Below are 26,214 nucleotides of genomic sequence, written 5' to 3'. Positions count from 1 at the left end.
AACAGTGACATTTATTTAGTGCTTACACTATACAAAGAATTTTAATATATGTTTTGATATATAATATATTTAACATAAAATACTATATTCTGATATATAATATATTTAACATATGTTGTAATACACTTATTTTAATAAACTTATTTATTTATTTATTTATATTTTTGGCTGTGTTGGGTCTCTGTTGCTGTGTGTGGGCTTTCTCTAGTTGTGGTGAGCGGGGGCTACTCTTCATTGCGGTTCACGGGCTTCTCATTGCAGTGGCTTATCTTGTTGTGGAGCACAGGCTCTAGGCACGTGGGCTCAGTAGTTGTGACTCGTGGGCTCTAGAGCGCAGACTCAATAGTTGTGGCGCACAGGCTTAGTTGCTCCGTGGCATGTGGGATCTTCCCAGACCAGGGCTTGAACCCTTGTCCCCTGCATTGGCAGGCAGACTCTTAACCACTGTGCCACCAGGGAAGCCCCATGTAATGCATTTTAATGTTTTAAATATCTTGAATCTTCAGAGCACATTTATGAGAAATGACATTTTCACCCCCTTTTATAGATGAGTAAATTGAGGAATCAAGAGTTTGAATAACTTGCATAAGGTCAAGTGGTTAGGAAGAAGCCAGACTAAGAGTTGAATCTAACACAATTAGAAGGCAATAGAAACAAGTGCATAGGTAGTAAAGAATATATAAATTATGCTGGGGGCACCAAAGAGGGGCTTTTAGACCAGCCAGGGGAAGTCAGGGAAGGCTTCCTGGAGGAGGTGATATGTACACCATCCTGAAGGTTAGGTGTGGGATTAGGAAGTCAGGTAAGGGGAAAGCATTCCAGGCACAGTTATAGCACCTGGGAAGATACAGAAGGGTGGGATAGCAGACCATGCAGTGTGACTGAGTCACAGGTGGAAGACAGAGCTAAAGGGGGTGGGCAGAACCCTCACCAGGAAGGGTTTGTGTGTCAGCAAAGTCAAAGAGAATCCAGAGGAGGATTTTAAGTAGGAATGGATGAGGTCAAATTTGGATGGTGTTGAAGATGATTGCTGAGGGTGGGAGAGTGGTGGTAAGGAAGCAGGTGAGGAGGGCATGGGAAGCCAAGGGAAAGAACTATTATAGAAGTAAGAATATTTTGACTTTCTTCAGAACTGTACACCACCCAGAAGTGTGGACTTCCTAGAGCAAGCAAGACCCAGCCCACCACCAGCTGTGGCTAAGCCAGCTTCATCCTAGTTCCTGACCCTGCAAACAGGTACAGAAGCCATCTCCCATCCTTGCCTCAACCCACCATATCCTTCACCCTGCACTATGTTATAAGCTCCATGAGGTAAGGACATTTTAGCATCATGCACATGCAGCAAGATGTATGACCAAGGGTCTAGGCTTTGGAGTCAAAGAATCCTGGGTGTGAACCATACCAGATATGTAGCCTCTTGGCTTCCTTGCTGTAGTATGTGAATAATAACAGAGCCAATTAAGCACTAGTGGTCTTGTAGGTAAAGTCTGCTTTGTTAATTGTAGCCTTTATTGTTCTTATTATTTTACAGATCCCTTATGATTTGGTCCCTACCTACTACTCCAAGTTCACCTCCTACCAAATATCCCTTTGCCATGTACTTTACATTCCCATCAATATCACACTGCTCATGTGTTATCAGATATGCTATTTGGTTTCACGTACTCATGCCTTTTACATGCTATTCTCAATGCCTAAAAATACCATAACTCCCTTGCTTGTCATGCAAATTACATTTCCATTTGTCTTTCAAAACCCATCTCAGGCATCATCTCCTCAAGGAAGCACTTCCTCATATTCCATCTCCCAGTTAGTCCCTCTACTGTGCTTTCTCTGTGTCTTGCATCTTTTTTTTTTTTTTTTAATTTTTTGGCCACACCAAGTGGCATGCGGGATCTTAGTTCCCCAACAAGGAATTGAACCCATGCCCCTTGCAGTGGAAGCTCGGAGTCTTAACAACCAGACCGCCAGGGAAGTCCCTGTGTCTTGCATCTTAAATGTGTTTCTGTTTTTTCACTTCCCTCTGATGATGTCTTACAGTATACTTCTCTGATTGTTTACCTGTCTCCAAGTGCCCAGTCCCTTGTGGGCAGGGGTTGTATCTTATTTATCTCTGTACCCTTTAGCACAGGACCCAGTGTCTAGGATCTAGTAAGGAAGGGATCAATCCATTGAATGAATGATATGACAGGGAGCATAAGTCTAAACAGCCACAGGTTTTTGGTAGTATGAGTCCTCAAGATAAGGATAACAGGAGAATAACTGGCTTAGGGGTTAAGTTCATCCAATGAAGGTCTAGCAGGCAGTTTATCACATGTGACTACAAGTGTGATGAGCGATAAGGGCCTGATGCAGTTTTGAGAGCCCAATCCATGTCTATATGGTAGCTGAAGCTGTTATTTTGGTTATTGATGCCCAAGAACTATGAATAGAGTGAGAAAAGGAGAAAGCCAAGGACTCCTGAGGACTCCTTTTCATTTCAAAAGTCAGCCAAAGGAGGTGAAAGAGATTAAAAGATGAGCAGCTGGAAATGAAGGAGGAGAACCAATGAGAAGGAAAAAACCAAAGGAAGACAGAATTTCAAGAGATCTCAATACTCCACAGGTGGGGGCTTCCCTGGTGGTACAGTGGTTAAGAATTTGCCTACCAATGCAGGGGACATGGGTTCAAGCCCTGGTCCGCGGAGCAACTAAGCCCATGCGCCACAACTACTGAGCCTGTGCTCTAGAGCCTGCGAGCCACAGCTACTGAGCCCGTGTGCCACAACTACTGAAGCCCATGTGCCTAGAGCTCTTGCTCCGCAAACAAGAGAAACCACCACAGTGAGAAGCCCGTGCACCGCAACAAAGAGTAGCCCCTGCTCACCACAACTAGAGAAAGCCCGAGCGCAACAACGAAGACCCAACGCAGCCAAAAATAAATATAAATAAATAAATTTACTCCACGGATGCAAGCGGATATGGTTTTGGCAAAATGGAGGTCATTGGGAAATTTAGTGGAAACAACTTCAGCAAATAGCAGAGGGATGGAGTGGTTGGGATTGCAGATTACTAGGGAGAAGGGATAAAAGGAAGAAGTGGAAGATCCACCTGCCTGCTCATTCAGTTGAAGCACTTTCTTACCGACTTAAGGATTTTAAGGCAATATTTGTGGTTTCTCAAAGGACAGTCAACAACTCTAGAAGTCCAACTCATAGTGCTAGCAAAGGCCTAACACACTGTAGGCACTCAATATTTGTGGAATGAATGAATTAATGAGTGGAACTGAAAGAAATTACGGGCAAAGTCTTACTCCAACTCCACTTGGCCTGGGGGCTCTTTCAGCTTTTTTTGTTCCCAGAACAAGGCAGTTCCTAGCTCTGTCTCATTCCTTCCCATCCTCTCCCACCCATTACCCTGTCAGAGTAGGGCGTCTGGCTTCAAAACGTTTTTAAATTTCCATACTTCGGTAAATTTTGTTGCATTGAATTATGACCCAGACTCCCCAGGATTAATCAGATAAACCCACCTAATCAGTTAACTATGAGTTTTTACTTCTCCCTAACTTGAAGTTTTAATCCCCTTTTGTCTCCAGAAGCCCTTAAAAGGAAAGCTGGAAAAAAATCAGTAGGGCTTTTCCTATGCCCACAGTTATTGCCCTTCCCCCACTCCACTTTGACTCTCCAAACTCTGCAACTCCTCCCACAATACAAGCAGGAAGATGGGCTTGTGAGGCGGGCTGATGAATGAGGAGACTTCTCTGCCAACCCCTTTGCTTACATGTTAGGGGAGAGCTGCACCAGGACTGGCTGAGACCAGGTTCAGTGACCTTCTGCCTTGTTAACTTGTTTTATTGCTTGTGTCAAGATGATCCTGGGAAAATTGCTTGTGTCACCTCCTAGGCCTAAGGGAAGACCTCTGGCTGCTGAAACTGCTCACCCCATCCAGCCACCATCCCAGGTTACCCTTTTGTTCCCTAATCCCAGTTTGCCTTCCTTGGCTTGCTGCTAGGAGCTAAATGGCTCAGGGGATTTCTTCGTTGATGGTGGTGTTGTTGGTACTGAGCTTTGTTTTGTCTTTCTCCTAATTTGGAACAGATGGAAGGAGGAAATGAAAAACATTTGACTTATCTTTGGTAAATTTCAAAGAGAGAGTGGAAGCAAATAACCATTCAGTAAACAAGTATTTAATGCACAATGAGGAGCGTTTTGGTGATCCAGATTAGTCCTGGCCAATAGAAGTATAATGTGAGTCATGAATGCTATTAAAATGTTTTAGTAGCCACATTATAAAGTTAAAAAAAAAAAGATAAAAAATAGCAATGTTAATTTTTATAACAGGGACTTCCCTGGTGGAGCAGCGGTTAAGACTCCACGCTCCCAATGCAGGGGGCCCGGGTTCGATCCCTGGTCAGGGAACTAGATACCACATGCATGCCACAACTAAGAGTTCACATGCCACAACTAAGGAGCCCTCGAGCCACAACTGAAAAGGGGCCTTTGAGCTGCAACTAAGGAGCCCGCCTGCTGCAACTAAGACCCGGTGCAACCAAACAAATAAATATTAAAGAAAAAAAATGTTTAAAAAAATTTTTTAAATATAATTTATTTAAACTAGTATTTCCAGAATATTATCATTTCAACATGTAATCAGTATAAACTTATCAGTATGATATTTTCATACTAAATCTTCAAATTCTGACATGTATTTTATACTTTAAGCACATCTCAATTCAGACTAGCCACATCTCAAGTTCCCGGTAGCCACACGTGGGTCTAGTGGTTACCATACTAGACAACACAGATCTAGATAGAAATCTCTCTTGCCGTCATACAAGTGGGAAAGTTAGAAAATAAATATGTAAAGAGATTAATAAAGAAGATGATTTTAGATTATGAGAAATGCTAGAAGTGAAATAATGGTGATGAGATAGCCACTGAGGGGTAGGGATGGGAAGTATTGCTACTGTAGATGAAGTCATCGTGGGCATCTCATGGGAAGCATTGCAGTGGGTACCTGCAAGGTAAAAATGGACCAGCCACGTAAAGAAGTGAGCAGAGCATGCCAGGCAGAGAGCGCTGTCAGAGCAAAGGCCCCTAGGCGTCAAATGCTTGGCAGGTAATGTTTTTGGTGTGGCTAGAGGGCAGTGTCAGTGGGGGAGAGTGGAGTGAGAGGACTTTGAAGAGGTGAGCAAACCCCAGAGCACATGGGGCTTGTAGGCCTTGGGGGAGAGCTGGATGTAATTCTAGCTGAGATGGGATTTAAGCAGGGAAGTAATATGATCTAGTTTGCACTTATAAATGATTTCTCTATCATCTGCATGGAGAATTAATTAGAAATTAGCAAGAGAGATGCACAAAAACTAGTTGGAGGAGGTAATCTGGTTGACTAGATGAGAGATGGCAGAAGCTCGGCTAGGGTGATGGCAGTGAGGGTAAACAGATAGAAGTGACCTCAGGACAACCTTTGAAGGTGGGACTGTCAGACTTGCTAATAGACTGGTTATGAGGGGTGAGAAGAGGAGAAAAATCAAGAATGTCACCTATGACTTTGTCTTGAGCACATGGCTTCCTTCCCCCTCTCATCCCTAGCCCTGGCCTCTGTTAACCACATCCCCAGAATTTCGCATCTCCCTAAGACTTTAGCCAGAAAACTAGCTTTCCTGGGCTTTGAACAGGAATTTGTCTCCAGAATTTCAAGCCAGCATATGCATCACTCCTCTCTGTTGGCTTGTTCTCATGCACTCCTGAAATCTTTAAGGAATTCCTGAGCTCCCATGCCAGGACTACATTCCTTTTTTTTTTTTTTTTTTTTTTTCTGGCCGTGCCTCAGGGCTTGCAGGATCTTAGTTCCTCGAGCAGGGATGGAACCCCAGGCCCCCCCAGGCAGTGAAAGATCAGAGTCCTAACCACTGGACCACCAGGGAATTCCCAGGACTACATTCCTGAGTGGAGTGTGTCTGTGCATTGTGGCCAGTGAAGTGCAGAGAAGACAGCCCCGTTCAAATCACTCAGTATTGAGCAGGTGAACCATCCTAAACTGGCATGTGAATTTGTCCTAACGATCGGAAAAAGGGTAGAAATTTCTTCTAGGGGTGAGTGTCAGCCAACAATGCATTCAAAATAAGGGGTCAGAGGGAATTCCCTGGCGGTCCAGTGGTTAGGACTCAGTGCTTTCACTGCCTGGGGTCTGGGTTCAATGCCTGGTCTGGGAACTAAGATTCCTCAAGCCCAGCGCTGTGGCCAAAAGAAAGAAAACAAACAAACAAGCAAACAAAAAGGGTCAGAAAGGCAAGCCTATGTGCACCACACTGAAGAACAGCTGTAATAACAAAAGGTGCTCGTCTTGTTTAAGACATAAATAAGATCCTAAGGAACGAATTTCCTAACAGCACTTCCTTATTAACTCCAAGCAAATGTTAAGCCTTAGTACACTTGATATGGAATTCATAGAAGCATTTAAATCATGTCATGGCTTGAAAACTAAGGGAGGGTTTGGCTGCGTATGTGTGGGTCAAGGAAATGAGGGGTGTTTACAGAAAGCTGGGTTAATAGGCACAACATAAAATAGAGGGTGAACTGGATGGTGGCAAATTCCTGAGCCCTACCCTTGTTCCCTGCCGCCTGGGACGAGGCTAGTGGGAGGCATGCCACATAGCAGCTACACCCAAATCGAACTAATAGCATTTTTGCTGCCCAGAAATAAGTACCCCCAACAGATGGCATTTTCCAGGAGAACTGAATAGGAGGCATAATGAGCCTGAGTTTAAATCCTGGAATTGACTGAGTCACAATAGCAATGAAAAAAGAGTCCCTGTTCAGTTTACCTTTCACGCTGTCTCCCCGGCCCCTCAACACACACACACACACACACACACACACACACACACACACACACACACACACACCTAGTCCAGGAACCAATGCTGCATGGACTTATGAGATGGGAGGACACTGTGCCTAATTATTTCAGTCTGTGCCATGACACTTTCTCAGCAATGGGCATAAATCCTGGGCTTGGCTCTCCAGAAATAACCAATAGCTTCCTGGGAAGGAAGTCTGACTTTCTCTCCAGTTCAGGCACATTTCCTTTTCTGACTTGTTTTTGTTTTTTTTTTAATATTTATTTGGCTGCGTTGGTTTTTTTAAAAAATAAATTTATTTACTTTATTTTTATTTTTGACTGCATTGGGTCTTCATTGCTGTGCGTGGGCTTTCTCTGATTGAGGCAAGCAGGGGCTTACTCTTTGTTGCGGTGCACAGGCTTCTCATTGCAGTGGCTTCTCTTGTTGCGGAGCACGGGCTCTAGGCGCGCGGGCTTCAGTAGTTGTGGCATGCAGGCTCTAGAGCGCAGGCTCAGTAGTTTTGGCGCACAGGCTTAGTTGCTTCGCGGCATGTGGGATCTTCCCAGGCCCGGGCTCGAACCCATGTCCCCTGCATAGGCAGGCGGACTCTTGACCACTGTGCCACAGGGAAGCCCTGTGTTGGGTCTTAGTTGCGGCACACAGGATCTCCATTGCGGCATGCAGGCATCTCTCTAGTTGCGGCACGCGGGCTCTAGAGCGCACAGGCTTAGTTGCCCCGTGGAATGTGGGATCTTAGTTCCCCGACCAGGGATGGAACCCAAGTCCCCTGCGTTGGAAGGTGGATTCTTAAGCACTGGACCACCAGGGAAGTCCCTCCTTTTCTGTCTCTTTCCCATGCTTTTGCTGGGGGATTGAGGAGGACGATATTGTCTAAGGGAGACCCCCCAAAGCTAACTCATCTCTAAGGCTAATAATACCATGACCTGAAGTCCATCCTCAGAGAGACCCTCAGGAAAAGGGAATGTCACTTCCCCACCAGATCCAAGATATGAACGGATGGGAGGGAGACATGGAGTAGAGGATGGCAGTACGAAGAAAGGAACAGAGAAGCCATCAACGAGTTCAAACCAATTCAGACTCCCTTTGGACCACCGATAGGACTTTAGGTACTGACCTGGTAACCTTAATTGTACATCATCATTAACCTTTCATTTACACCCTCTAGATGATATCCATAACCTTCCCCAACTTCTTTTTTTTTTTTTAATTTCCTATACTTGTGTTTTCAAAGTGTAATGACCATGCACTCCAGTTTCATTGACAGAGTCTGTTTTTCTTTTAATCAGAATTGGCATTTCAGTTGGCAGTGTGACACTTTCCCTAGAATTAGTAAGGACTGAACATTCTAATCAACTGACCCCCCCCAACAGCATTCTGATAATATTGTGTGCACATGCATGTGTAATCTGAGCCAGGACCTTGGATCTAATCTAGTGCCTGGAGAACAGGGACCCAGAAATCAGGTGTCCTAGAGTCGGATTGCCGCTTTGCCATTGAGTTGTAACGCTTTCAACAGGTCACTCCTTTCTACTACCAACCCCCAAAGGTGAATTTAGGAAAACACCAATTCAAAAATAGCAACAATTCTATGAGTTTGTTCAGGACTGGAAATGGGGGCAAGGGGGTTAACTCAGTTGTATATATATATATATATTTTTTCTTTTTGGTTGCACCACATGGCATGAGGAACTTCCCCAACCAGGGATCAAACCTGTGCCCCACTGAAGTGGAAAGGCAGAGTCTTAACCACTGCACCACCAGGGAAGTCCAACTCACTTGCATTTTTAAACAATAGAGGTGCACACGTGAAAATCCACTCAGTGGTGAACAAAAACCTGATCTGAGATAAAATTGTGAACAATATCTTCATTATGAGAATCCACAAAGTTTAAAAATTCACCAAAGCTTCTTGGTGGTTTGCCTTTCTGGGGCTTTCAGATCATTTAGTCTTGCACAAGCAGCAGTTGTAATCAGCGGGGAGATTCTGCAAGGGGAAAGTACGTGGCTGATCCTGGCCAAACAGACTTGTCTTTCATTTCTAGAGACCTGGAATTATCCTGCCTGCCTGGGAGGCAGGGAGGAATGAAGGGTTAATCTAATCAGCCTGGCTGCACAAAGCAACCCTGTTAACGTGGAGAAGAGTCAGGAGACTTAGGGACTTAACTACATACCTTCAAATGACAACTGAGAAGTCAAACTGAGTCTGCTTCCAGTGGGGTTTGGCTTTCTCAGTTGAGGAAACCTCTATATTTGTGTCCAGAGAGAAAGACAAAGTCTAGCTAGACCAGTAGTTCTGAACCTGTTGAGGTGTTATTTCATGTTATTATTTGCTTATTATTTATCATTTGCCTCCCTCACTAGAATGTAAGTGCTATGAGAGTAGGGATCACATCTATTATATTTCTATTATATTCTCTGGGCCTAGTAGAGTACCTCACACACAGTAGGCACTTGAAAAATATTTGCTGAATGAAAGATTAATGAATGCATTACTTAGCCTTTTTTAAGGTCCTGGGCCCCTTTTTAAAAATTGTATGAAATTTATAACTCCTCTCTCCATTAAAAAAATTATATATATAATTGAATCGTCCCATGCAAAGACTCCAGTTTCCAAAGGATATTCCTGCATCACCCATAACACTTGATATCCCTCAAAAGCACATAAACAAAAGCTCTTTTGTCACTGCATTCTCCAGAGGAGCAATTCTGAAGAGGACCAAGATTGGGACTAGGGTCTCCTGACTCCTGGGCTAAGATGTCTGAAAGTGGCCCTTGGATGGCCAAAGGATTCTGGGTCACCTTTGGACACAGACCAAGTAAAAAGAGACCCTCGGTGAAAGGGAACAAAATAATCCTAAATTTGTGACTCAGAATACTTGAGTTGAAACCCAGGTCTTGCCCCTTACTAGCCGTAGTATCATAGCCATAACAGATCTCTCTGGGCCTTGGTTTTCTCATGTGAATTAAGAGGTGTGGCCTAGGCCCAACATCCCATAATATAATAACTTGTGAACCAGGCCAGTGAAGCAGCTGGCAGAGTTGCTATGTAGTTCAAACATCTGTCTCACGGCAGGGCTCCCTCACTCTGGGGAGAGCACAGTCTTTGCTGAAGCAGGAGAGATTCTATGTAAGACATTGGGAAGAACTCTAAACTACAGAAAGATTGTGAGACACTGAGTCAGGCATCTGGGTGATGGTGGAATCTCCCTCTGAAGGTGCATCAGGATGATGGCTGACACAGCTCTCTGATGATCTACTCCCAGAACCACCTGGAAAGGAGTCATCAAGTCAGAATGTCTCCAAAATCTACCCAACCTTTTGATTCTTAGAGAAACCCTAGGCTTACCTTTGCCACAAATAAGTTCTTAAGTGCAAAGTTCCTGACAATTTTTTCTAATTTTTTGGAACAGAATACTGGTTCTCTTGAGGTGTTTTTCTTCTGATCAGTTCTTAAAACAAAGAAACCTGGTAGAAAGCAACATGGGTTGAGGCCCTGCCTGACAGTCCTTTCCATTTCCTATCTTGTTTAATCCTAGAGCAACCCTGCAAGGCACGTTTTTCCATACCAATTTTATAGATAAGGAAACTGAGACTCAGAGAAAGAAAGTAACTTGCTGTTACATAGCGAGGAAATAGAATTTAAATCCATGTCTGTCTGGCTTGGAAATAGTTTCTACAACACCTGGCTGCCAGTGGGCAGGAGCTAAGTACTGGTTGGGCAACAGAGGGGTTTCCAGGCCTCAGGTAGTGTTGCGTACACAGCACTTTCCTCCTCCTTCTCACTGAGGATCAGTGTGCACTCTGTATCTGGAGTCTTCTCTGTTTAACCTTCTCCTGAGTTACTATCTCTGAGTCTCCTCCTGAAAACAATGGACTTTCAGACCCCAGCACACAGTTGGAATGCAAAAATCTGAGAAAACAAAAAAAAAGAAAAAGAAAAAGAAGAAGAGACAGTGAATTTGTGAAAAGATGCTCAAACTCATTAGAAATCAGGGAAATAAATGCAAATTGAAATCACAGTGAGAGGGCACTTCTCACCCACTACAAAGGCAAAAGTTTAAAAGACTGATGATACCCCATGTGCAGTGAGGTTACTGAACAAAGGGAGCTAATGTATACCAATGGAAGAATAATATTTGTACCATCATGTTGGAAAACAATTAACCTTATCTTGCAATGCTAAACGTGCCTATAACCTTTGACTCAGCAATTGTTAACTACAACATGTTACATATATTCTTCTGTATGTATCAACCATTTAATAATAAAAATATTTTAAAATAAATAAATTAATCTATGATATACATAGACAATGAGGGACTATGGGACTGAGGGGTTCACGGAAGCCTTGGATGAAGAGGTTCCCAGTAGAGAGGGGTCAGCCATGGAACAGCAACATAAAGTGTCCTACAGAGAGACTAAACTCACCAACCTGGTCTCATTCATTGTGAATATGGATGCCAGATAAGACACAGGATGCCCAGTAAATTTGAATTTCAGATAAACAAAGAATAGTTTTTTAGTGTGAAGCCTATTCCATGTAATATTTGGGACGTACTTATACTAAAAATATTTAAGCTACAAAATTAATTATCTATCAGAAATTCAGGGCTTCCCTGGTGGCCCAGTGGTTAAGAATCCACCTGCCAACACAGGGGAGTTGGGTTTGTGCCCTGGTCCAGGAAGATCCCACATGCTGCAGAGCAACTAAGCCCCTGTGCCACAACTACTGAGCCCGCGTGCTGCAACTACTGAAGCCTGAGTGCCTAGAGCCCGTGCTCCAGAACAAGAGAAGCCACTGCAATGAGAAGCCCGCACACCGCAACGAAGAGTAGCCCCACTCACTGCAACTAGAGAAAGCCTGCGTGCAGCAACGAAGACCCAACACAACCAAAAAATAAATAAATATTTTAAAATATAATAATAAATAAATAAACACTAGAACAGATTGACGGCATCTTGGTGGCCAAGACATCATTCTCATTTCTGGGATATTTAGGACAAAATCAGAGGCAGGAACTCCCCCCTACCCACCCCCACCCCACCTCCTTCCACCAACTGACTCATTGTCTGAGAGCTGGAGGGCAGAAGAAAGGACTAGATGACCTACAAAGTCCTCCCAGCCCTAGCATTTAGTGGTGTCTATGTCCTGAGCAATCTTAGGTTCCTGATGGCCACCCTTCTTTGCAGCTGTAACTGAGGAACATGTCAAGTTGTGTTCTGCCTGGTATGAGTCAGTCCCAACATGGGGTTTCACTTTGAGGCTCTAAACCACATATTCATACCCCTACTCTGGGAAATGCGCTTTCCCAGGCTTTTTAATTCTTGTTCATACGTTGTTATTACTTTAGATCCAGAGAAAACAACATGCATGATTAGATGAGGACTTGGCTGAGAGTTTAGAGACACAAACTTCAACACCCTCTATCACCCGCAAAACTCTCTTGTCTCTGTGTCTTTTCCCCTTTCCTTGCTCTTATCCTCCCTACCCCCTCCATCACTCGATCTCTATACTGTACCTTAAAAATGATTTTTACTACTGTAGTCATGGGTATAATTAACAGTTCCCATCATTGCATATATTTTTAAGATTTTTAAAATTAATTAATTTATTTATTTGGCTGCATCGGGTCTTAGTTGCAGCACATGGGATCTTCATTGTGACATGTGGGACCTTTCATCACGGCATGCAGGCTTCTCTTTAGTTGTGACGCACAGGCTCCAGAGTGCACAGGCTCAGTAGTCACGGTCCGCGGGCCTAGTTGCCCCACGGCATGTGCGATCTTAGTTCCCCAACCAGGGATTGAACCCGCATCCCCTGCATTGGAAGGCGGATTCTTAACCACTGGACCACCAGGGAAGTCCCCGTCATTGCATATTAACTTTAAGAATGTGGTTAACAAATAATTGATACTTGATAATATTCCCAATGATAAAAAAGTCTACATTTATCCCACTGTCACAAGAATAAGGAATAAACTATCTAGAACAAACACTGCCATGCTCTTCATCAGTGGTTCCATAGCATCGAATGACATGAAACTATGAGGCCCAGCATTTAAACTCAGCCATCACCTCATGAGAGATGGAGTTACACAGGGGCTTCAAATGATGTCGGAGTCCTGGTGGGTTTTCCTGTGCCTGGGGTATTCCACACCTTGCTCCGTGTCCCTTTTTCTCCATAGTAGAACCCTCAAACATTGTAATTTTGGCAAACTTATTTTGGCAGAGTGCTCAGAAATGCATCAAGCATGTTTTCAATACCTTTAGGTTTTAGGATAAGCAGCCTTTATTTGCAGGCGGTCATCTCATCCCTATCTCAGCCCACCCTGTGCACCCACGAATATGACCAAGCTGACCAAGTCCTCAGCATGATCCAGAGGATGCTCCAGCTCAAAGTTTCCAAAAAGTGTCATGTCATGCATGCCATGCTTCAGAGAGAGCTGCAGCAGAACTTGTGACATTGCCTAACAAACTCTATTCGCCCTTCTAGCCTGGAGCAGTAGAAAGGGGCAGTGTTGTGATAAAGAGTCCTGTGCAAGAGCTCAGCATTTGGCCTCCATCTTCTTTGACAGGATGGGTCAGGACAATGCCTGAGGTCCCTCCTTATTTTGACATTCTAGGCATCCGCTGTGTCATGGAAGAGGAAGCTCTCCCCTTACTCCCAGATGCAGATTCTGATGGCTTTCTATTGTTACCTCTCTCAAATGAGCAATATTTTGTTATCCTTTCCTTTGCATTGAGAGAAAGGAAAGAAGGAAGGAAGGAGAGAGGGAAGGGAGGAAGGAAGGAAGGAAACAAGGGAGGGAGAGAGAGAAGGAGGGAGAGAGGGAAGAGAGAGAAAAGCTCTTGGAAACAAAATAAAAAATCACAAAACAGAGCCATGCTTTTTAGTGTTGGTTGGTTGCTGGAGGTAGGGGGTGCAGTGCTCCCCTGCAATTCAGGGGCTGGGTAAGTGGCATTACATCCTATGAGCCATGACTCTTTGACCCCACTTGGTTATCACATCCCACTTGTTTATTCAAAGTGAAATGTGGAACCCAGACAACTTGCCAGGTGGTGTCAGAGGTCTCCAACAGGTTAGGAGACAAGGCACCCCATTCTTCCCCACTCCTGCCCCCAAAAGATTTGGGCCTATCAGTCTCTGCTTCCTAATCTAAAAACACCATTTCCTAGCGGAGTTTCACTAGGATGACTAATGGAAACATCACCCATCAGCCCCAGGTGGGTGCTTTGTTACAAGAATATAATAAGACACTGAGAAGTATTTGATTTAAGAAAAGGCAGAACAGTCCTTCCAAACACAGGAACATTTTAGTGTCCTTCCTCTTCCCACCAAGAGTCAGAAGTGGAAAGCAGATTTTGCTGAGAGGTTTGGGTAAGGGTTTTCTCCTCGTTTCCATCACCACAGTTAAATAAACTGTCCCCAAACTGCAGTGACTACAGCAATGTTAATCATTACTGGAAAATGAAGACAAAATCACTTAGCCACGGGATCTAAGCAACCAGGGGTGCAACATTCAAATCCACTTAGTTCAAAAGGATTTCCAGAGGAAAATTCCACTTGCTGTTCCCTAGGCCAGCACTTTCCTGGCTGCCTATCACTTATGCCCAGAGCTTCCTCCTCCTCCACCCACCCGAACTGCCCCATTAAAAAGCAGCCCCGGGCTTCCCTGGTGGCGCAGTGGCTGAGAGTCCGCCTGCCGATGCAGGGGACGCGGGGTCGTGCCCCAGTCTGGGAAGATGCCACATGCCGCAGAGCGGCTGGGCCCGTGAGCCATGGCCGCTGAGCCTGCGTGTCCGGAGGCTGTGCTCCGCAACGGGAGAGGCCACAACAGTGAGAGGCCTGCGTACTGCAAAGAAAAAAAAAAAAAAAAAAAAAAGCAGCCCCTGTGCTCCACCCAGGCAGCAATTAATGTCATATCTTGGGGCAGCTTCACATCTAGAAGGAAAGAGAACTGAAATGGTCATTCTGGATACTCCCTCTCCTGCCTATCTAGGGATTGAGGCTGGCGGCAGGCTTGTGAGAGAGAGAGTGTGTGTGTGTGTGTGTGTGTGTGTGTGTGTGTGTGTGTGTGTATCAGATTGGTCTTGTATGCCTACATGAAGTTGCCATCACAAACAAAACAAAATTCCTCTCTTTGAAGAAAGAAGGCATTCGAAAGCAGTGCTTCTCTAAGTATGTGCCACAAAACATGTGTTATAAGCAAAAATGCTCTTTGGTCCTATTTCCAAAGACTGAGTTTAACAATCTTAAGTTGATTTCTTGACCACAAGACTTCTCAGACATGTCCTGTGGATCTCTGAGAAGGGGAGATGGCTTTCAGAATCCTCTCATTTCATCTGACTATGGAAGGCTTTTGTCATGGTGTGACTCTATGGAACAAATATTCTTCAGAATACACTTCGGGAAAAGCTGACTTTGGATAAAGATGAGAATTCCTGCTTTTTCCACTTTTTAACCTTTGGGTTAGATCTGGAGGCAGAACCGATTTAGAGCACAAATCACCACTGCAAGTCAAGAATATGATGGGTGTTCAGTTTGGGAGCCTACAAACCATTATTTAGCCCTGCTTGTTCTGGCAGCTGAGGAAGGAAAGATCTGTTTATCCACCATGGCTTCCTCATTGGAAAAGCAGCCTTTTATCTCTGAAGTCCAGGATCTCTGAGTAGAAAGAGACCCAACCATTGTCCTGGAGTCCCTTACCTTTTCCACGGTACCTTTGAGGTCAACTTGTCTTGATTTCTCCTCTCCCTCAATATGAACTCTCCCCTCCCAGGCTCCTCCTGTGACTGGTCAACAGATACATTTTAATGGGGTACAGATGGGGGTGTGCAGTGTCTCTCAAACTATGGTCCCTGGACCAGAAGCATCAGCAGCATTTGGAAACTTGTTGGAAACCCCTCAGCTCATTCAGATGTTCAGGATCAGAAACTTTGGGAGTGAAGGTCAAACAATCTTGTGTTAAAAAGCCTTTCCATGGATTCCCTTACATGCTGAAGTTTGAGAGCCCCTGTCTTGAGGAATCCTCTTTTACATTTTCGTTCACTCATTCTACAAATATTTGCTGAAGGCCTTGGCTAGAGTAATGTTGAAAACAGACAAGGTCCTTAACTAGAAGGAAAGGACATTAATGGGAGAAGCAGCAATAAACAAATAAACCAGATAATTAAACACTGCTGTGAGCGTGACGAAGGAAATCAATAGACTGGTAGGCAAATAAATGTGGGGGGTGACTTAGGTCAGCAAGGGCTTCTGTAAGTTGGTAACATCTAAGCTGAGATCTGCAGCACGAGGATAAGCCATCCTTTTAAGGAACCAGAAGAAGATCTATTCAGACAGCAGAGGCAGCAACGTCAAACCACCGAGGAAAGAAAGAGCGCAGGGTTTCAGAGGAAAAGAAAGAAGGCAGAGAGGTAGAAATATACTAGGGGCTCGGCACGGTCAGCTGCAGTCAGATTGCAGTTAGATTTTACTCCGACAGTAGTGGGAGCTCATGAAGGGAGTCATGTAGGCTGGTTTCTGTTCTGGGTGCATTGCAAGAACCAAGGATGTGTTCAGCTGTTGGTTTTGCTCCTGGGTCTGACCCTTAAAATAGACAAAAAGCTCAAAACATAGTATTTAATTTCAGATGGGTTTCTTCTAGGAACAAACTACTTTCCTTAGTTTTTGCTATGATGGGCCATGGGTAAACAACCTCTTTTAAGACTCACTGAAGCCAAACAGGCAGTTTGATCATGAGGACAGTAAATCAGTAGGGGGAAAAGCCTACATGCTGTGTTTCAAAGCCACAAGAGGAAATTCAGATGGCACCCCTTCCCCTTCACCTCTGCCTCTTAAACACACATTTTTCAGTACATGGCACCCAGCCTGCCTTTGAACTTATATCTTACAAATTTTTCTTTCAGGTAGAGTCCTGGGCTCTTCCTGCACTCTTCTGGTTGCCAGTTACAAACCCTTCTCTCTGCCATATAAGTCAGGTGCACACCTGCACTGTTCTCTGGGTGTGAGCATATGAGAATGCTTCCTAGAGCTGGGAGACCCTTAACATAAAGGAGACTCAGAAGTCCTAGATGTTGTGTGATACCAGAACCAAGCCACTTGCACTCCCAGAATTTTTGCAAAATGGGCTGCAATGTATGAGTTCGTTCATTCATTTGTCCAATTTTTATTAAATGACTCTTATGTTCCATGGACTATGATAGTCACTGGGAGACAAAACTAATAAGGCACATCCACACCACACAGGAGCTACATTTCGGTTGGGAGGCACGCAGTGACACTTGCTGGAGCTGACTCATGCAGACAAATGCTATACAAATGCTGGTGGTTACATTTTCAGGAATTTTAAGAGCCAGTTGTTAAACACAGCCATTATTTTTAAAATTATATAAACTTACCATTAAGTAAATTATATTACAAACAAAAGTAGTACTCATCACTTCCTAATTACTTATAGCTTCATTTTAGTCTTTTACTATTTACTACATTTCACTGTTATCTATGCTCCTGTGATGACTTACCTGTACTGTGTCTATGTGGTACAAGTATGTATAATGCTATGCTCCCATGCGTCTCTTTCCAACTCTTCATTCAACATCACCCTAAAACCCTGAATTTTCCATGGTGGGAGAATTTACACCATGGAAATTGGCAAACACTACAAATCAGTGCTTCATTTCTTGTTTGGTTGGCTGTCAGACCTGAGTGATGGAGAAAATGTTAAGAATGCAGATAAAAACTCAAAGTGTCTCATGTCTATAGGTACTACATTGTAAATGGCACAGAAAATTGAGGAAATATTCTTCCAGTACTCAAAAGTTATCATCCATTTCAGCAAAGTCATCAGCAAACGAACAAATGAAGTCCTAATGTCTTTATTATTTTACTTTTTTTTATTAATTAATGTAAGGCGGGCTATGCATTCAAGATTCTGCAGACAATAAAAAACATTCTGTGAGAATCAATTTGGCTACATAGAATTCACATAAGGAGACTGAATCTTTTATTATTATTTATAGATTAGGTGTTATATACCCTTTATATCAGTAAAATTTGTAATAAATTTATATGCAGGTAGATAGATGATAGATGGATAGATAGATAGATAGCCATGGAAATCCAGTTAGTAACCAGCTACCAGCACATGACTGGCTCAGACATTGCCAACATTTGTGCCAACATGATGTGACAAGAGCTGTGACAGTGTATGTGCAAGGGAAAGATATGTCAGGACAGAGAGGTGGGCAATAACTTTACTTGGAGCCTTTGGGGAAGGCATCATAGAGGATGTCTTTAAGTTTTATCTTGAGGAAAGAATGAGAAGTTCTTAAATAAAATAAAGAAGGGAATTCCAGGGAAAGAAACCCCAAAGATTCTAGAACATAAAGTTTTGTCCAAATTTGATAACCTGTTCTGTTATTGATCTTTATTTATTTTTAAAGAATCTATTTTATTTATTTGTTTATTTTTTGGTTGCATTGGGTCTTCGTTGCTGTGTGCGGGCTTTCTCTAGCTGCGGAGAGCAGGGGCTACTCTTCTCTGTGGTGCACGGGCTTCTCATTGTGGTGGTTTCTCTTGTTGCGGAGCATGGGCTCTAGGCACATGGGCCTCAGTAGTTGTGGCATGTGGGCTCAACAGTTGTGGCTCGCAGGCTCTAGAGTGCAGGCTCAGTCGTTGTGGTACACGGGCTTAGTTGCTCTGCAGCACATGGGATCTTCCTGGATCAGGGATCAAACCCGTGTTCCCTGCATTGGCAGGTGGATTCTTAACCACTTCACCACCAGGGAAGTTCTGTTATTGATCTTTAAATCAGGGGAATCATAGTGTAAATTCTTCTGTGACTTGGCTTTTTTCAATCAATACTGTACTACTGAATTTCATTTATATTGATGCAGACTGTAGTTCATTTATTTTCACGGCTATATAGTTTGCCATTGTATGTGCTTAATGGTTTCTTTATTCTACCATTGATGTATGTTTGGGCTGCTTGTTTCAGGTTTTTGCCATATAAAACAGTGCTGCTGTGTGCATTCTTATATGTTTCTTGTATACGTGCAAGAATGGAGTAACTCCCTAGAAGTGGGAATACTGAGTCATAAAACATGAAGGCACATTTGCAACTTTGCTTGAGGATGTCTACTCTTCTTCCAAAGTGGTTGACTATCCTCAGTCAGCTAGTTTTTGTCATACTAACATCCTTGCTGACACTTGCTATTGTCAGACATTTTACTTTTTGTCCACCTGGTGATTCTAAAATGGTTTTCCATTATCAGTTTAATTTACTCTTTCTTTGCTTCTAATGAGGTTTGTTATTTAGTAAATTTTCCTAATGGCCCAGCTGTTCTGGCCCTGGTGTTTTAAGGGGAAGAAAGGGAAATCAGTTACTCCATCCTTTCTCATTACAATAGAAATTGCATGACTCACTTTGTTATGCCCAGTTGATGTGTTTGCCTGTCACTGGGTATCAAAAATATCTTGAAGTCCTGGGGCTTCCCTGGTGGATCAGTGGTTAAGAATCCTCCTGCCAATGCAGGGGTCACGGGTTCAAGCCCTGGTCCGGGAAGATCCCACATGCTGCGGAGTAACAAAGCCCGTGTGCCACAACTACTGAGCCTGTGCTCTAGAGGCCGTGAGCCACAACTACTGAAGCCCGCATGCCTATAGCCCGTGCTCTGCAACAAGAGAAGCCACTGCAATGAGAAGCCCGTGCACTGCAACGAAGAGTAGCCCCCGCTCGCCACAACTAGAGAAAGCCCGCGCACAGCAACGAAGACCCACCGCAGCCAAAAAATAAAATAAATAAATTTTAAAAACCTGTAAGTCCTAACCTGATTTATTTTTTAATATTTATTTATTTATTTATTTATTATTGATTTATTTACCTGGTTGTGCCAGGTCTTAGTTGCAGCACGCAGGATCTTTAGTTGCGGCATGCAGGGTCTAGTTCCCTGACCAGCAATTGAACCTTGGACCCCTGCATTGGGAGTGCGGAGACTTAGTCACTGGATCACCGGGAAGTCCCCTGAACTTGGTTTTTAATCACACAATGCTGATCCTATGGGAGTCTATTTAAATCAGGTGTTTGGGGAATTAGGGAATTTCGTTAGATATGGTAGGTCTATTTCACTGGGCTTTTAGACATTCTCTCTTTCCCAAGGGAGAGAGAAGTGGGTGGTGTCATTAATTCATTTAGCATTTTCAGTATGGATCAGGCCCTGGGAATAATTAAGAATTGTTATTCTTACTTCCCTACTTTTTTGGAACTTGCATTCTGGCAGCACAAACATAATTAACAGCCCACCCCCAACTGCCCTTCCCATCTCTCTGAGTCTCTGGGCCCTTCATCCATTCAGCCAACATTAGCACACACTCTTGAGCCCTGCACTCTGTGAAGCATCGATGCCACCTGAGAGGAGGCATTGTCACCTTTGCTGCCTGCATAAACCCTGTCAGGCAGCCTGGCTTCAAGTCTCCCCGAGGAACCATTAGTCCTTTAAGGGAGGAGTGAACTGAATTACGTCTTTAAACAGCCACGTTTCCTCCGCTGCAGTTTACCTGCAGTCAGAATCACTCTTCAGTGCCTGTTAAAAATGAACATTCCTGCACCGCTACTCAATGAGCTACTGATTTAGCAGGTCCAAGGAGCTATGCTTCTATAACGTCTTAGAGAATTCTGATGCCCGCTGAAGTTTGAAAACCACCGTCCCGCTAAAGTCACACAGCTAGAGAATGTTAGCACCAAAGGAACATAAAACTGCAGCGCAGCTTCCACGCTTAGCAGGTGGAGACCCTGGTGTTGTGGCACTCTGTCCAGCGTCCCTGGCTCTGAGGGGACGTGCCCAGAAAGGATGTGAAGCAGCGGCCCTGCTGTGCCACTGTGCTGAGGCTGGCTCACTCGGTCAGTTGGGGAACTTTTCTGCCGGGATGCCCTGAGGGAGATGCACCACATGACTGCTCCACATGCCCCTGGATATTTGTCCACGGAGAGAAGACACACGTGGAAACATTCCAGCCCCAAATGGCCCCTCTGGGTGGTAAATGGCATCAGTTCACAATCGCAGCATGCTTGGAGCCCCATGCTTGGGATCTAGCTGGACAGCAAAATAATAAACAAAACGGACAGCAGGCAACATGGACCCAAACATGGGCAGGCTGGGAGAAGGGGCCTCCCACAGGCCTGAGTTCCTGCTTGGAGGAGGGGAGAGTCCCTGTCTCTCAGAACGTGCTCCATAAATGCCAGCTGAATGTTGCAAGCACGGTGACAGAGAACTGAAGCATTTGGGGACACGAGTCTGTGGGAGGAGAAGGGTCTGCCTACATAGGCTGGATCATCACGTCCTCAGAGAGAGCAGAACTCAGTCCACCCTTCTTTCCACCACACTCTGGGACTTAAATTGTCCTCACACTGCTTTCCAGACACTGGCCAGTGGTGCCAACTCCAGGCTGTGATCAAGGAATGCGCGGCAAAGCCACAGAGGATGAAGGCGATTTAACTCCTATTAAACTTGATATCTGCATTGTACTATACAGTTTGTAGAGCATGTTTACTTCTGTTAGCTCAGAGCTCTGCCTGAAATGCTCTTCCCTGGCGGCAGGGCTGGCCCCTTCTCAGTTTGCAGGTGGAGGAGTCTTTTAAATAAATGTCACCTCCTCCCAGTGGCTCTCTATTTCATCATTCTGTTTATCTCCCTCAGAGCATTTGTCACAATCAGTAATTGTCTTACTTACCTGTTTCCTTCGTGCCTGCTCACTCTGGAATGCAGTCTCCAGGAGGGCAGCAATCACAGCTATCTTGTTTAGCACCATATCCCAACACTAGAAGAGCCGGCACACAATTTTTATTAATGAACGAGTAACAGTTCTAAGGCGGGTGTCGCTCAGATGAATCCCTGGGGCACAGAGAGAAAAAGTGTGCTGCCTATAACCCTGAACACCTGATTAGTGGCAAAACCTGTACTAGAATCTGGGGTCTCTGGCTCCTAGTCCAACAGTTAGCAGGATGCCAGCACCTGTCCCTGTCCTAGAAAGGAAAGAAAACTCAATTATATGCCTGTAGAAAAGGGAAATGAGGAAGAACCAGACCCAAGACCAAAATCAGCTAAAGTCTTTCCTCTCTATGACCAGTGTTCCCAGTGGATTTCCTCCTTTGTGCTTGGGACCTGGGGCAGAGGAGAGATAGAGTCTGGGTCCAGGCGAACCGCACCCAAGGGGCCTCCTCCAGCACCAACATTGCTGCCTGCCTGAGCCCTGATAGAACTCAGAGGTGAGGGCTCAAGTCAGTGGGACTGTCTTAGCTCAGGCTGAAACAAATTAATTTTCTCACAGTTCTGGAGGCTAGAAGTTCAAAATCAGGGTGCCAGCAGGGTGGAGTTCTGATGAGGACCCTCTTCCTGGCCCTCAGATGGCCACCTTCTTGCTGTGTCCTCACATGGCTGAGAAAGAGAGGGACTCTCAACCTTCATGACCTCATCTAAACTAATCACCCCCCAAAGGCCCACCTCTTAACACCTCTTAACATTGGGGGGTTAGGGCTTCACCATGCAAACTTTGGAGGGACACAAACATTCAGTTCTTAACAAGGAGCCAGAAAGTGGCAGCCTCAGGGCAGAGGGGAGCCAAATGTGCAGCTTCTGTGACCCTCAGCCAAAGGTGAGTGGGGAGGAAACAGGAAGTGGGCAGGGAGCTGGAGAACTCCACCCATGGGTCAGTGTGCTACAGCCCTCAGGTGGTTCCCATGGGTTTCCTGGGCTCAGCAGACACACTGGGAAGGAAGGCTGCAGGGCTGGACCCCATCAGCAGGCCTGTTTTCCACTGCAGCTTGCTAGCGTGCTGCCCCAGGCTGGGAAACAGCAACAGCGGGGCACCACCCCGTGCTGAGTCACCCAGTTCAGGGACCAGGAAACTTACATAACGAGTCGGATTCTGAGTGTTTGGACGTCAGGCTCAAGCTCCAGGGGCAGGAAAGAAAGAGGCAAGGCGCAGGGCAGTGGAGGGCACGGGAGGTGGTAGTCCTGGGGACCCTGAGTCTATCTGTGCCAGGAAGTCGCTAGGGACCCAGGGGATCGTGAGAGGATACATGCCATGTCAGGATTGCTAGGGATTACAGACACAGATTAAAGAGAACAACAGGAACGAGGACCTCTAGCTTTAAATCAATCCGCACGATTTCCTTGAAGCCTGTTCTCCAGGGCTGGGGAATGTTAAGCCAGGCCAAAAAGAACACAGGTGGCAAATGAGAAACTTCATAAAAATGTGAACTCCTGAACTGTCTAAGATATGTCTTCAGGATATTGTTAGCGCCACAGACAGCAGTACAGTGACACAGGACGATGTTTGTTGGGCAGGGAAACAGCCTGTGGGCTAGAAAAATGTGGGTGGGTGGCTGTTTGAACTTCACTGCGAAAGCAAAGCTCCTTTCAGTCAGGCCCCTTTATAGATGAAAATAGAAGACTGGCTAGGGTAGGAGTCATTCCTGAGAACCGGTAGAAAGGACATATTTTCCTTTGTAAGAATATTTTTTCCACCCCAGCCCTTCAATCACTTTTGCTGATGCCATTCTTATTCTCTTCTTTCTTATTTGTTAATGGTTATATTAAATTTACGGTGTCAGAGCATATAGCTATTGCATTCACTATGCCTTATGCCTTTTAACTCTCATTTAATCTAATTCTACAAGTAACTATATATTTAATACTCACCAACAGTCCTTATATTAATTATTCCTAAGTCATTGTGGTTGTCTGAAGCACACTTTTTAGAAAATTCTTTAGGAAGGGCTCATGGGAACAATATTCCTTGAGCTCTTGCATGTTGATAGATTTGTCAGGGCCTTTCTGTCTTAAGGTAAATTTTGCTGGATTTAATATCTTCAGTTCATATTTACTTTCCTCGAGTACCTTAAAAATGGTACTCCATTTGCTTCTGGCATAATGCATTGCTGTGAAAAAGTCTGATGATAAACTAATTTTCTTTCCCTTATAAGTAACATGCTCATTTCACTTTCTTCACAATCTAAAAATTTTACTAAGATATGTTTATTCTCCAGCACATTATATGCTCTTCCAATGTGTAGTTTTAAATCTTTTTTTCTTTTTCTTTTTTTTGCAATTTAGGCAAATTTTCTTAAGTTATAGTGTTTAGTATTTAGTTTCCTTGCTTTGGTTTTCTTCTTCAGGACTCCCATTACCTTTATTTTGTATCTTTTTACCAATCTGAAATATTTGTCACATTCTCTCAAATCCTTATCTTCTTCGTTACTTCTTTTTTTTAACATATAAATTTATTTATTTATTTATTTTTGGCTGCTTTGGGTCTCCGTTGCCGCGCGTGGGCTTTCTCTAGTTGCAGCGAGTGGGGGCAACTCCTTGTTGCGGTGCGTGGGCTTCTCATTGTGGTGGCTTTTCTTGTTGCAGAGCACAGGCTCTAGGTGCATGGGCTTCAGTAGTTGTGGCTCACAGGCTCAGCAGTTGTGGCTCGTGGGCTCTAGAGTGCAGGCTCAGTAGTTGTGGTGCACGGGCTTAGTTGCTCGGAGGCATGTGGGATCTTCCCAGACCAGGGCACGAACCCGTGTCCCCTGCATTGGCAGGCAGATTCTTAACCACTGCGCCACAGGGAAGCCCCATTACTTTTTGATATTTAAAAGTGTTCTGCCTTTTTACCTTCTATTTCTGTTAAGGTTTTTTTTTAAATTTGCTTTTGTGGTCTTTCTATTATGATATTTATTTCAATTTTTTTTCTTTTCATTTCTAATTAGTTCTTGAGTTTTGTCACGTCATTTCTGAGCTTATGTAATTTTGATTTCCGTTTCTCTATTTCCGCATCTTTTATTTCATTTTGAAAAAATATATACTACTGCTTTGATTTTTTGCTTTTTGAGCATGCCTTTCTGGCATGATTTCATGATCCATATTCTGTTTTTCTTATAACAGTTTTGTATGGACTTAAATTTGATACTTTTCTGTTGCCCATTTTTATGTGAATTAAATTTTCTAGAATTGTTAGAAGGAGCCTTGATTCAGACAGCTCCTCTAATTTCAAAGAACCTCCTCCTCTGTTGTTTTGGGCAATATTGAAAACCAAACAAACCAAAACAAAATGAGCCACTGTGGCTTTTTTTCTGAGATTTCCTGGTTCTGTTTTCCTCTACCACTTTGCTTCTCTTTCTGCATCTCTGTTGTCCTATTTTGTTGTATTTTGAATCCACTCCCAGCAGTTTCTCCTCAAATAGGACTGTGTCCAGGAAGGGAGCCTGGAATGGGCAGTTTCAAAAGCTCAAAGGGACTGGTGTGCTCCAGCCCTGACCTTAACCCAGGCCCTGAAGTCACCCACCAGCAGAATGCTGTTCTCAGACTGGGCTCCTGTGTCTTCTAGTGAATAACTGTTGGCTATTTTGTGATTCTCCTGTCCTCAGGTCCATCAAATCCCTTCCTTTCCTCTGCAGAGAAGCTGATACTATGCAGGTCTTGTGGCTTTTGGTGATTTGTTCTGTCCATTTCTTTTTTGGGGAGTTGTGAAAACACCTTGTCACTTAGTTTTTTGTTTTTTGTTTTTTAATTGGAGTATAGTTGCTTTACAATGTTGTGTTAGTTTCTGCTGTACAATGAAGTGAATCAGCTATATGCATACGTATATCCCCTCCCTCTTGGGCCTCCCTCCCACCCCACCTCCACCCCCCAATCCCACCCATCTAGGTTATCAGAGAGCACCAAGCTGAGTGTCACCTAGTTTTGAGCTAAATGATGTCCAAGGGCTTTTAGTTTTCATTCTAGTTTCTCTGTTTTTATGTGGAGATTCAGAAACATCCAAAAAGTATGCCACCACTGCTGCTGCCATCTTACCAGAATGATCCTTTTGAATCATGTCAGATCATGCCACTTCTCAAAAATCCTGAAATGACTTCCCATTTCACTTAAAGTGAAAGCCAAGGTCTTTACAGTGGCTTACAAGACCCTGTAAGGTCAGTGCCTCCCCCCATACTCCTCACTTCTTTGAACCCTTCTTCTATTCTTCCCCTCTTTGCTGTCTCCCCTCCAGCTATGCTGGTTTCCTTGCTGTTCATTGAACAGTCCAGACATCTTCCATCTTTGCACCTTTGCTCTAGAAGTTAACTCTACTTTGATCACTCTTCCCTCAGATATAACCTAAGTTAACCACTTCCTTAAAGTCTTTGAAGGAAGATTTTCTCAATGATATCTAATCTGACCACCCTGGCTAATACTGCAACCTCCCCACTGGCAATCCTGATCTCCTTTGCTCTGCTCTTTCTTTTTTCCATAGCATTTAACATCTTCTAACATTAAACATTTTACTTATTTATGATACTTATTATTTACTATCTATATTCCCCTTGCTAGAATATAAAATCCATG

General features: G+C 44.1%; 1 pseudogene; it reads right to left on the bottom strand.

The window, feature by feature from the left end:
- Positions 1 to 26,214, bottom strand: part of LOC103077871 (protein DDI1 homolog 2-like) — a 111,738-nt pseudogene that overhangs the window by 85,250 nt on the left and 274 nt on the right.

This window comes from Lipotes vexillifer, unplaced genomic scaffold (genome assembly GCF_000442215.2).
Source record: "Lipotes vexillifer unplaced genomic scaffold, Lipotes_vexillifer_v1.1 scaffold76, whole genome shotgun sequence".
In the NCBI taxonomy this organism is placed as follows: Eukaryota; Metazoa; Chordata; class Mammalia; order Artiodactyla; family Lipotidae; genus Lipotes; species Lipotes vexillifer.
The sequence above is the reverse complement of the archived record's forward strand: the minus strand, read 5'-3'. Positions and strand labels throughout refer to the sequence as shown.